The 13,851-nt window shown below is 31.4% G+C and overlaps 2 long non-coding RNA genes across 6 annotated transcripts in view; one reads left to right on the top strand and one right to left on the bottom strand.

The window, feature by feature from the left end:
- The window catches only part of LOC143231811 (uncharacterized), a 184,050-nt gene that overhangs the window by 143,512 nt on the left and 26,687 nt on the right, over positions 1–13,851 (bottom strand). Inside the window, exon 4 of one of the 4 annotated variants that reach the window (XR_013017204.1) lies at positions 3,058–3,172. The exons of 2 other annotated variants lie outside the window; for them this stretch is intronic. This is a non-coding gene — a long non-coding RNA (uncharacterized LOC143231811). Of the gene's footprint in view, positions 1–3,057; positions 3,173–13,851 lie in introns of those variants that run through there. One more of the 4 variants, XR_013017203.1, reaches the window with a different exon arrangement.
- Positions 1–13,851, top strand: part of LOC143231809 (uncharacterized) — a 109,186-nt gene that overhangs the window by 92,514 nt on the left and 2,821 nt on the right. The window lies entirely within an intron of this gene.

Below are 13,851 nucleotides of genomic sequence, written 5' to 3' on the forward strand. Positions count from 1 at the left end.
TAGAAAGCCAAAACTGAATTTATATCGCACAAACATTTACCGTGAAATCTCTCGAACTTTAACTCCATAAAACAACACACACATTATATTTTAAAATTATAGAAAAATACGTGATGACAAGAAACCCACTTGAAGTAAAAACGTATCTAAATACGGTTGGTACGGATAATAAAACTTTTATAAAAATAAAGTAGAGAACAACGTTTCGACCTTGTAAGGTCATCTTCAGGTTAGCAATCTCTTTTTTTTTTTAACCTGAAGGTGACCTAAGAAGGTCAAAACGTTGTTCTCTACTTTATATTAATAACAGTTTTAATATCCATACCAGCAGTCTTGAGATACATTTTTATAGAAGCATACGAAGTATCACCGTTGTTAATAAGTATCCCTTACGTTTCTACTTTTTTCTCTCCTATTTTAACAAGTTAAAGAATATTTTTACGAGCTACAGTGACACTTCCCGACAAAACAAACGACTCTGTGTTGTGAATATAAATTCTAAGAATATACTCTGCTCACTTGTATTAGCAAATAAAGTAATTAACTTTCATTAAATTAACATCAAATTTGTGTTTAAAAATTAAATGTTGTAGTAATAATATTTATTGTTTTCGAGTGTATCACATTTCAAGACTGAGATAAAGACATCCTTTCTGGTATATCCTTCGACTTGTAAACATTGTTACACTAATTATATCCTCCGACTTGCTCAGTAATATGTAAACATTGTTACAATAATTATATCCTCCGACTTGCTCAGTAATATGTAAACATTGTTACAATAATTGTATCCTCCGACTTGCTCAGTAATATGTAAACATTGTTACAATAATTATGTTTTTTGACTTGTAAACATTGTTACATTAATTATATCCTCCGACTTGCTCAGTAATATGTAAACATTGTTACAATAATTATGTTTTTTGACTTGTAAACATTGTTACATTAATTTTATCCTTCGATTTGTTCAGTAATATGTAAACGTTGTTACATTAATTATGTCTCTTGACTTATAAACATTGTGACGTTAATTTTATCCTTCGACTTGTTCAGTAATATGTAAATAGTGTGACATTAATTATGTCCTTCAACTTGTTCAATGTGTAAACATTGTTAGAGTAATTTTGTCGAAACGGTTTAGTAATTGAAGCAAATCGAACTTGCAATCACTGTTCAAGTCCCCTTTAGTTAATACGAGTATTGTGTATTCTCATTAATTATTAATAGGACAGAACTAACATACATTTAGGTTCCTTATACGTAGGAAATGTTCTGTCATTTTCAAAGAGTAAATTTGTTTACATGTAGCTAGTATTATTTATGGCGCAAATAAATCATGAAAGTTAAAAAATGGTTCTTTTATACTATTCTTTTAGTAAATGTTAGTTCTGTTTTCAAACAATGTGGGTCTCGAAACTTTGTTGCACTTTCCCAAGAGTGAGAAAATAAGTGTTGTTAGAATGCATTTGTTGGAGCGCCATCTGGAGGACCTTATGGGAAACTAATCAACATTATGTCGCGGGACGTTAGCATCAATCTTAAATTTGGAATAAAGTAAGTTGTTACATTCAGTACATGTATTTTATATAAATATAAGTATCAAATATACTGTATAATCATATTGTTACATATAATAAATTCAAAAGGTCAGACCCTGAAGTGGCAAGTATATAAAAGCAAGAACCGCTTCTAATGTGGAGAGGCCACGTGAGTTTTACAGTCCGTGTGGGGGAAACAAAAAACGGGCCTCCCAAGTCCTACAACTAACCAATCGGCTTCAACCTCTTATAAGAGGACTTCATAGGCGCCATTTTAAGAAACTTGCGTAACGGAAAGCTTACATTTCCGTTTAGTTTTAAGTAAAATAATACACATATACTGTCAATTTTAAAATTGTGATTTTAATAAGTTTCAGAAACAAATAGGCTAAAGGTAAAAATGTCGTATCCAGCACAGTAAATTCTGAAAAATTAATAAATCTGTATTCTAGTCGACTTTCAAATTAAGTAAACTATAGCAAGCTTTCCTTTCGCATATACTTCCTTTTAGTTTTATATCTGTACTGATAAAATAAACCTAAACATTATTTTTTATAAGTTTCAAACTACGATTTTAATAATTTTTTAGAAACCTGTAGGTTAAAGATGAACATTTTTTTTGCCTAAACACAGCAAGTTCTGAAAACTATAACAAACCCGTATTCTGCTCTATTTCCAAGTCAAGTGAGCTAGAGTGATTTATTTTTTTTTTGAATGGTTGTTTTGGTTTAATCCGCTAATGCATTGTCATGGTGACAAACAAAACTAAATTGAACAGGCGTTAAATCAGGCAGAATGTCACAGGTTTATGAATTTCAGATTTTCTAATACAGCATCTCAAACGTATAAGAGTAAGCTATTGAACCCTGAGACACACTGGTAAAATATAATGCTTAAATAACGCGACCCTCTTTGTATCATTCGTCTCGTTTTCTGTTATAAGCTCTCTATAAAAATGGTTTAAATAAGTATGAAATGGTTGATTTAAATGTAAATAATTTTGATTTAAGGTATTGTAAGAGGATATCTCATTATGGAAGGAAAGTAGAAAGAGATTTTGTTTTCTAAAAATGAAAGCAGACTTCAAAAATATGTTAGATAATTTGATTTCTTTTTGCTTTGGTTATATGTTACTGAATAGGCATGACAATCATCCATTATCCGCCACTGAACTTGTGTTTTGTTTTCATGACATTACATAAATAAGACTATTTAGTCAGAGATTTAGACCTTAAAACAGTTACAAGAAAGTGAAATGAGTGATATCAAAAAAGACCTTAAATAAAAGCAGTTATTTCTATTGTTTGACACTTAGAGCAAAGAAGCATTGAGCTTTGTGTCCATCAGAGGGAATTGAATCTCGGATTTTAGTGTTGTTAAACCATAAACTTTCCGCTGCCTCACCTGAGAACGAGAATTTCAACTAAGAAAGGTTAATAACAAAAACTAAATATTAAAAGTAACCACTTTAGTCTTGGATTTCATTCCTTCACACACAGTTTTTGAATTCGTGTCTTAATATAAGATATTTATATAAACTTACGTGCTTTCAAATGGGTCAGCTATAAGTATGAGGGTTTATAGCGCTAACACCAAGTTTCGATACCTGCAGTTGGATAGCCCACTGTATAATTCTGTTTTTTTTATAAGAAACAAATAAACAATGAAATAAGCTTATGCAAAACAGCGATTAATATTTTACGTTTATTTCCCAAAGTTCAGTGAGAATTAATGTTCGATTCATTCGAATTCAATAAACAAAAATTCAACCAACGACAACACACAAAGTGTGGTTCCAGTAGCCTGTAAGTGACCATATTGAAAACAAGAATTTCCTCAAGCAGTTTGAATGAGTTTTAAATATCCGGGACATGTTTATGTACTAGTTTTAATGTTAAAGAACTACTTTCCCATAACATGATGGGTTGAAAGATAACATTTTCCATCGTTCTCTGACGAATTAAATAATGTTTTTTTTATAAATACACAACTATTATTTCATCTACCCAAAACAAACAATCCAGTTAATATTATTAATACAAATTCAGATATATTATTCTATTAAACTATATATCACTTTCTAATATACGTTACTTTCCTTACTATGTAATTTTGTTACTTAATTTCTAAACGTATCAGCGTATTTCTACATAAAATAAATGGTGCTGCTCTGTCAATCTTCATACCGTACATACTCATGGAATAAAATGAAGTACAAAATGCGTTGTTATTGGTGATTCCTGGTTCTTGATACTTTTATAGTAATAGGAAAAGTCAATTCATTAACTGAATTTTGTGTTTCGAAAATGTTCAAAATTTGTCATTGATTAATCGTATGTAGTTTTTAATGGGATAATTTATGATTATTAGTATTGTTCTAGTTTTGATACTTAGTTATTTTGTTTCTAGGTAACAATGAACAATATACTGATTGAATACTGCGTTGGTGACAGTGTTGTCATTTATAAACATAATACGTTTAGATCTTTTCAAATTATTTACGTATTACGTTTATGACAGAATAAAACAAAGTTGTCCATTTTAGGTTTTAATATCGAAAACTTTGTCAATTTTTCTCTACTTTTGTTTATCTTAATGCTACTTATATTAGTCTGTGTAGTTTCACTTTGATAGATTCGTAGCTTTTAGTAATAAAACATCTTAATATTTTTAGACATCTGTATTGTAAAACCAATCAGTAATTTTCATGGATTTCATGAAGAACTACAAAAATTAAATTATTTTTATAATCTTTACTTATGAACAATGATATCACCAGTTGTTTAAACAGACTTTTCATATTTTCTAATGTATCTAAGATATAAGTGTATTTCACTTAGCTTTTTTAATGTGTTTCAAAGTTATATGTTTCACTGTTTGATGTATATACCTAAACTGCCATTGTATTTCACTTAGCCGTTTAAGGTGGTTCATAGCTCTTTGTGCCACTGTTTGATGTACATACCTAAACTATCAGTGTATTCCACTCAACTGTTTAGGGTGGTTCATAGCTATCTGTGCCACAGTTTGTTGTATATACCTAAACTATCAGTGTATTCCACTCAACTGTTTAGGGTGGTTTATAGCTCTTTGTGCCACAGTTTTTTGTATATACCTAAACTATCAGTGCATTCCACTCAACTGTTTAGGGTGGTTTATAGCTCTTTGTGCCACAGTTTGTTGTATATACCTAAACTATCAGTGTATTCCACTCAACTGTTTAAGGTGGTTCATAGCTATTTGTGCAACTGTTTGATGTACATACCTAAACTATCAGTGTATTCCACTCAACTGTTTAAGGTGGTTTGTTGCTGTTTAAGACGGTTTGTAGCACTCGATTAAAAACAACAACAAAAACACATGTAGGTCTGTATCATTTTTTTTCTTGAGTGTTATTCAAATTGAAAGTTATCATATAAACAGTTTTCACAGTAAGACCAAAAGAAAATTTAATTTTTCAACACGTATAAAAAAAAAAAAAACAAAACATAACAAAGTCAAATGCAGTGAAAATATATTAGTGCTAGAATTAAACAGGATGTAATATTGAATCTAATAGTTCTGCTTTAGATCACAGAACATTACTTATGAAAGAAAATCTTATTATACAATGTTTACAAACCCGTTGCAGAACATTATGTATTAATGAAGCACTGCTTATCCAATGCATGAAAGCTGCTGCAGAACATTCTGTATTTATGAAACACTGCTGATTCAATGTATGAAACCTCTTGCAGAACATTGTGTATTAATGAAACACTGCTTATTCAATGTATGAAACTTGTTGCAGAACATTGTGTATTAATGAAACACTGCTTATTTAATGTATGAAACATGTTGCAGAACATTGTGTATTAATGAAACACTGCTGATTCAATGTATGAAACATGTTGCAGAACATTGTGTATTAATGAAACACTGCTTATCCAATGTATGAAACTTGTTGCATAACATTGTGTATTAATGAAACACTGCTTATTCAATGTATGAAACATGTTGCAGAACATTGTGTATTAATGAAACACTGCTGATTCAATGTATGAAACCTCTTGCAGAACATTGTGTATTAATGAAACACTGCTTATTCAATGTATGAAACTTGTTGCAGAACATTGTGTATTAATGAAACACTGCTTATTCAATGTATGAAACTTGTTGCAGAACATTGTGTATGAATGAAACACTGCTTATTCAATGTATGAAACATGTTGCAGAACATTGTGTATTAATGAAACACTGCTTATACAATGTATGAAACATCTTGCAGAACATTGTGTATTAATGAAACACTGCTTATCCAATGTATGAAACTTGTTGCAGAACATTGTGTATTAATGAAACACTGCTTATCTAATGTACGAAACCTCTTGCAGAACATTGTGTATTAATGAAACACTGCTTATCCAATGTATGAAACCTCTTGCAGAACATTGTGTATTAATGAAACACTGCTGATTCAATGTATGAAACCTCTTGCAGAACATTGTGTATTAATGAAACACTGCTTATCCAATGTATGAAATCTCTTGCAGAACATTGTGTATTAATGAAACACTGCTTATACAATGTATGAAACCTGTTGCAGAACATTGTGTATTAATGAAACACTGCTTATACAATGTATGAAACTTGTTGCAGAACATTGTGTATTAATGAAACACTGCTTATACAATGTATGAAACATCTTGCAGAACATTGTGTATTAATAAAACACTGCTTATCCAATGTATGAAACATCTTGCAGAACATTGTGTATTAACGAAGCACTGCTTATCCAATGTATGAAACCTCTTGCAGAACATTGTGTATTAATGAAACACTGCTTATCCAATGTATGAAACCTCTTGCAGAACATTGTGTATTAATAAAACACTGCTTATACAATGTATGAAACATCTTGCAGAACATTGTGTATTAATAAAACACTGCTTATCCAATGTATGAAACATCTTGCAGAACATTGTGTATTAATGAAACACTGCTTATACAATGTATGAAACATCTTGCAGAACATTGTGTATTAATAAAACACTGCTTATCCAATGTATGAAACATCTTGCAGAACATTGTGTATTAATGAAGCACTGCTTATACAATGTATGAAACTTGTTGCAGAACATTGTGTATTAATGAAACACTGCTTATCCAATGTATGAAACATCTTGCAGAACATTGTGTATTAATGAAACACTGCTTATACAATGTATGAAACCTTTGCAGAACATTGTGTATTAACGAAGCACTGCTTATACAATGTATGAAACTTGTTGCAGAACATTGTGTATTAATGAAACACTGCTTATACAATGTATGAAACTTGTTGCAGAACATTGTATTAATGAAGCACTGCTTATCCAATGTATGAAACATCTTGCAGAACATTGTGTATTAGTGAAACACTGCTTATCCAATGTATGAAACATCTTGCAGAACATTGTGTATTAATGAAACACTGCTTATCCAATGTATGAACCATCTTGCAGAACATTGTGTATTAATGAAGCACTGCTTATATAATGTATGAAACTTGTTGCAGAACATTGTGTATTAATGAAACACTGCTTATACAATGTATGAAACCTTTTGCAGAACATTGTGTATTAACGAAGCACTGCTTATACAATGTATGAAACTTGTTGCAGAACATTGTGTATTAATGAAACACTGCTTATACAATGTATGAAACTTGTTGCAGAACATTGTATTAATGAAGCACTGCTTATCCAATGTATGAAACATCTTGCAGAACATTGTGTATTAGTGAAACACTGCTTATCCAATGTATGAAACATCTTGCAGAACATTGTGTATTAATGAAACACTGCTTATCCAATGTATGAAACATGTTGCAGAACATTGTGTATTAATGAAGCACTACTTATACAATGTATGAAACTTGGTGCAGAACATTGTGTATTAATGAAGCACTGCTTATCCAATGTATGAAACATCTTGCAGAACATTGTGTATTAATGAAACACTGCTTGTTCAATGTATGAAACATGTTGCAGAACATTGTGTATTAATGAAGCACTACTTATACAATGTATGAAACTTGGTGCAGAACATTGTGTATTAATGAAGCACTGCTTATCCAATGTATGAAACATCTTGCAGAACATTGTGTATTAATGAAGCTGTGATTATCCAATGTATGAAACATCTTGCAGAACATTGTGTATTAATGAAGCACTGCTTATCCAATGTATGAAACATCTTGCATAACATTGTGTATTAATGAAACACTGCTTATTCAATGTATGAAACATGTTGCAGAACATTGTGTATTAATGAAATACTGCTTATACAATGTATGAAACATCTAGCAGAACATTGTGTATTAATGAAACACTGCTTATCCAATGTATGAAACCTCTTGCAGAACATTGTGTATTAATGAAGCTGTGATTATCCAATGTATGAAACATCTTGCAGAACATTGTGTATTAATGAAGCACTGCTTATCCAATGTATGAAACATCTTGCATAACATTGTGTATTAATGAAACACTGCTTATTCAATGTATGAAACATGTTGCAGAACATTGTGTATTAATGAAACACTGCTGATTCAATGTATGAAACCTCTTGCAGAACATTGTGTATTAATGAAACACTGCTTATTCAATGTATGAAACTTGTTGCAGAACATTGTGTATTAATGAAACACTGCTTATTCAATGTATGAAACTTGTTGCAGAACATTGTGTATGAATGAAACACTGCTTATTCAATGTATGAAACATGTTGCAGAACATTGTGTATTAATGAAACACTGCTTATACAATGTATGAAACATCTTGCAGAACATTGTGTATTAATGAAACACTGCTTATCCAATGTATGAAACTTGTTGCAGAACATTGTGTATTAATGAAACACTGCTTATCTAATGTATGAAACCTCTTGCAGATCATTGTGTATTAATGAAACACTGCTTATCCAATGTATGAAACCTCTTGCAGAACATTGTGTATTAATGAAACACTGCTGATTCAATGTATGAAACCTCTTGCAGAACATTGTGTATTAATGAAACACTGCTTATCCAATGTATGAAATCTCTTGCAGAACATTGTGTATTAATGAAACACTGCTTATACAATGTATGAAACCTGTTGCAGAACATTGTGTATTAATGAAACACTGCTTATACAATGTATGAAACTTGTTGCAGAACATTGTGTATTAATGAAACACTGCTTATACAATGTATGAAACATCTTGCAGAACATTGTGTATTAATAAAACACTGCTTATCCAATGTATGAAACATCTTGCAGAACATTGTGTATTAACGAAGCACTGCTTATCCAATGTATGAAACCTCTTGCAGAACATTGTGTATTAATGAAACACTGCTTATCCAATGTATGAAACCTCTTGCAGAACATTGTGTATTAATAAAACACTGCTTATACAATGTATGAAACATCTTGCAGAACATTGTGTATTAATAAAACACTGCTTATCCAATGTATGAAACATCTTGCAGAACATTGTGTATTAATGAAACACTGCTTATACAATGTATGAAACATCTTGCAGAACATTGTGTATTAATAAAACACTGCTTATCCAATGTATGAAACATCTTGCAGAACATTGTGTATTAATGAAGCACTGCTTATACAATGTATGAAACTTGTTGCAGAACATTGTGTATTAATGAAACACTGCTTATCCAATGTATGAAACATCTTGCAGAACATTGTGTATTAATGAAACACTGCTTATACAATGTATGAAACCTTTTGCAGAACATTGTGTATTAACGAAGCACTGCTTATACAATGTATGAAACTTGTTGCAGAACATTGTGTATTAATGAAACACTGCTTATACAATGTATGAAACTTGTTGCAGAACATTGTATTAATGAAGCACTGCTTATCCAATGTATGAAACATCTTGCAGAACATTGTGTATTAGTGAAACACTGCTTATCCAATGTATGAAACATCTTGCAGAACATTGTGTATTAATGAAACACTGCTTATCCAATGTATGAACCATCTTGCAGAACATTGTGTATTAATGAAGCACTGCTTATATAATGTATGAAACTTGTTGCAGAACATTGTGTATTAATGAAACACTGCTTATACAATGTATGAAACCTTTTGCAGAACATTGTGTATTAACGAAGCACTGCTTATACAATGTATGAAACTTGTTGCAGAACATTGTGTATTAATGAAACACTGCTTATACAATGTATGAAACTTGTTGCAGAACATTGTATTAATGAAGCACTGCTTATCCAATGTATGAAACATCTTGCAGAACATTGTGTATTAGTGAAACACTGCTTATCCAATGTATGAAACATCTTGCAGAACATTGTGTATTAATGAAACACTGCTTGTTCAATGTATGAAACATGTTGCAGAACATTGTGTATTAATGAAGCACTACTTATACAATGTATGAAACTTGGTGCAGAACATTGTGTATTAATGAAGCACTGCTTATCCAATGTATGAAACATCTTGCAGAACATTGTGTATTAATGAAACACTGCTTGTTCAATGTATGAAACATGTTGCAGAACATTGTGTATTAATGAAGCACTACTTATACAATGTATGAAACTTGGTGCAGAACATTGTGTATTAATGAAGCACTGCTTATCCAATGTATGAAACATCTTGCAGAACATTGTGTATTAATGAAATACTGCTTATACAATGTATGAAACATCTAGCAGAACATTGTGTATTAATGAAACACTGCTTATCCAATGTATGAAACCTCTTGCAGAACATTGTGTATTAATGAAGCTGTGATTATCCAATGTATGAAACATCTTGCAGAACATTGTGTATTAATGAAGCACTGCTTATCCAATGTATGAAACATCTTGCAGAACATTGTGTATTAGTGAAACACTGCTTATCGAATGTATGAAACATCTTGCAGAACATTGTGTATTAATGAAACACTGCTTGTTCAATGTATGAAACATGTTGCAGAACATTGTGTATTAATGAAGCACTACTTATACAATGTATGAAACTTGGTGCAGAACATTGTGTATTAATGAAGCACTGCTTATCCAATGTATGAAACATCTTGCAGAACATTGTGTATTAATGAAACACTGCTTATCCAATGTATGAAATCTCTTGCAGAACATTGTGTATTAATGAAGCTGTGATTATCCAATGTATGAAACATCTTGCAGAACATTGTGTATTAATGAAGCTGTGATTATCCAATGTATGAAACCTCTTGCAGAACATTGTGTATTAATGAAGCTGTGATTATCCAATGTATGAAACCTCTTGCAGAACATTGTGTATTAATGAAGCTGTGATTATCCAATGTATGAAACCTCTTGCAGAACATTGTGTATTAATGAAGCTGTGATTATCCAATGTATGAAACCTCTTGCAGAACATTGTGTATTAATGAAGCTGTGATTATCCAATGTATGAAACCTCTTGCAGAACACTGTGTATTAATGAAGCTGTGATTATCCAATGTATGAAACCTCTTGCAGAACATTGTGTATTAATGAAGCTGTGATTATCCAATGTATGAAACCTCTTGCAGAACATTGTGTATTAATGAAGCTGTGATTATCGAATGTATGAAACCTCTTGCAGAACATTGTGTATTAATGAAGCTGTGATTATCGAATGTATGAAACCTCTTGCAGAACATTGTGTATTAATGAAGCTGTGATTATCCAATGTATGAAACCTCTTGCAGAACATTGTGTATTAATGAAGCTGTGATTATCCAATGTATGAAACCTCTTGCAGAACATTGTGTATTAATGAAGCTGTGATTATCGAATGTATGAAACCTCTTGCAGAACATTGTGTATTAATGAAACACTGCTGATTCAATGTATGAAACCTCTTGCAGAACATTGTGTATTAATGAAACACTGCTTATCCAATGTATGAAATCTCTTGCAGAACATTGTGTATTAATGAAACACTGCTTATACAATGTATGAAACCTGTTGCAGAACATTGTGTATTAATGAAACACTGCTTATACAATGTATGAAACTTGTTGCAGAACATTGTGTATTAATGAAACACTGCTTATACAATGTATGAAACATCTTGCAGAACATTGTGTATTAATAAAACACTGCTTATCCAATGTATGAAACATCTTGCAGAACATTGTGTATTAACGAAGCACTGCTTATCCAGTGTATGAAACCTCTTGCAGAACATTGTGTATTAATGAAACACTGCTTATCCAATGTATGAAACCTCTTGCAGAACATTGTGTATTAATAAAACACTGCTTATACAATGTATGAAACATCTTGCAGAACATTGTGTATTAATAAAACACTGCTTATCCAATGTATGAAACATCTTGCAGAACATTGTGTATTAATGAAACACTGCTTATACAATGTATGAAACATCTTGCAGAACATTGTGTATTAATAAAACACTGCTTATCCAATGTATGAAACATCTTGCAGAACATTGTGTATTAATGAAGCACTGCTTATACAATGTATGAAACTTGTTGCAGAACATTGTGTATTAATGAAACACTGCTTATCCAATGTATGAAACATCTTGCAGAACATTGTGTATTAATGAAACACTGCTTATACAATGTATGAAACCTTTGCAGAACATTGTGTATTAACGAAGCACTGCTTATACAATGTATGAAACTTGTTGCAGAACATTGTGTATTAATGAAACACTGCTTATACAATGTATGAAACTTGTTGCAGAACATTGTATTAATGAAGCACTGCTTATCCAATGTATGAAACATCTTGCAGAACATTGTGTATTAGTGAAACACTGCTTATCCAATGTATGAAACATCTTGCAGAACATTGTGTATTAATGAAACACTGCTTATCCAATGTATGAACCATCTTGCAGAACATTGTGTATTAATGAAGCACTGCTTATATAATGTATGAAACTTGTTGCAGAACATTGTGTATTAATGAAACACTGCTTATACAATGTATGAAACCTTTTGCAGAACATTGTGTATTAACGAAGCACTGCTTATACAATGTATGAAACTTGTTGCAGAACATTGTGTATTAACGAAGCACTGCTTATACAATGTATGAAACCTTTTGCAGAACATTGTGTATTAACGAAGCACTGCTTATACAATGTATGAAACTTGTTGCAGAACATTGTGTATTAATGAAACACTGCTTATACAATGTATGAAACTTGTTGCAGAACATTGTGTATTAACGAAGCACTGCTTATACAATGTATGAAACCTTTTGCAGAACATTGTGTATTAACGAAGCACTGCTTATACAATGTATGAAACCTTTTGCAGAACATTGTGTATTAACGAAGCACTGCTTATACAATGTATGAAACCTTTTGCAGAACATTGTGTATTAATGAAACACTGCTTATACAATGTATGAAACTTGTTGCAGAACATTGTGTATTAATGAAATACTGCTTATTCAATGTATGAAACATCTTGCAGAACATTGTGTATTAGTGAAACACTGCTTATCCAATGTATGAAACATCTTGCAGAACATTGTGTATTAATGAAACACTGCTTGTTCAATGTATGAAACATGTTGCAGAACATTGTGTATTAATGAAGCACTACTTATACAATGTATGAAACTTGGTGCAGAACATTGTGTATTAATGAAGCACTGCTTATCCAATGTATGAAACATCTTGCAGAACATTGTGTATTAATGAAATACTGCTTATACAATGTATGAAACATCTAGCAGAACATTGTGTATTAATGAAACACTGCTTATCCAATGTATGAAACCTCTTGCAGAACATTGTGTATTAATGAAGCTGTGATTATCCAATGTATGAAACATCTTGCAGAACATTGTGTATTAATGAAGCACTGCTTATCCAATGTATGAAACATCTTGCAGAACATTGTGTATTAGTGAAACACTGCTTATCGAATGTATGAAACATCTTGCAGAACATTGTGTATTAATGAAACACTGCTTGTTCAATGTATGAAACATGTTGCAGAACATTGTGTATTAATGAAGCACTACTTATACAATGTATGAAACTTGTTGCAGAACATTGTGTATTAATGAAGCACTGCTTATCCAATGTATGAAACATCTTGCAGAACATTGTGTATTAATGAAACACTGCTTATCCAATGTATGAAATCTCTTGCAGAACATTGTGTATTAATGAAGCTGTGATTATCCAATGTATGAAACATCTTGCAGAACATTGTGTATTAATGAAGCTGTGATTATCCAATGTATGAAACCTCTTGCAGAACATTGTGTATTAATGAAGCTGTGATTATCCAATGTATGAAACCTCTTGCAGAA

The sequence above is a fragment of the Tachypleus tridentatus genome, chromosome 11 (genome assembly GCF_004210375.1).
Source record: "Tachypleus tridentatus isolate NWPU-2018 chromosome 11, ASM421037v1, whole genome shotgun sequence".
In the NCBI taxonomy this organism is placed as follows: domain Eukaryota; kingdom Metazoa; phylum Arthropoda; class Merostomata; order Xiphosura; family Limulidae; genus Tachypleus; species Tachypleus tridentatus.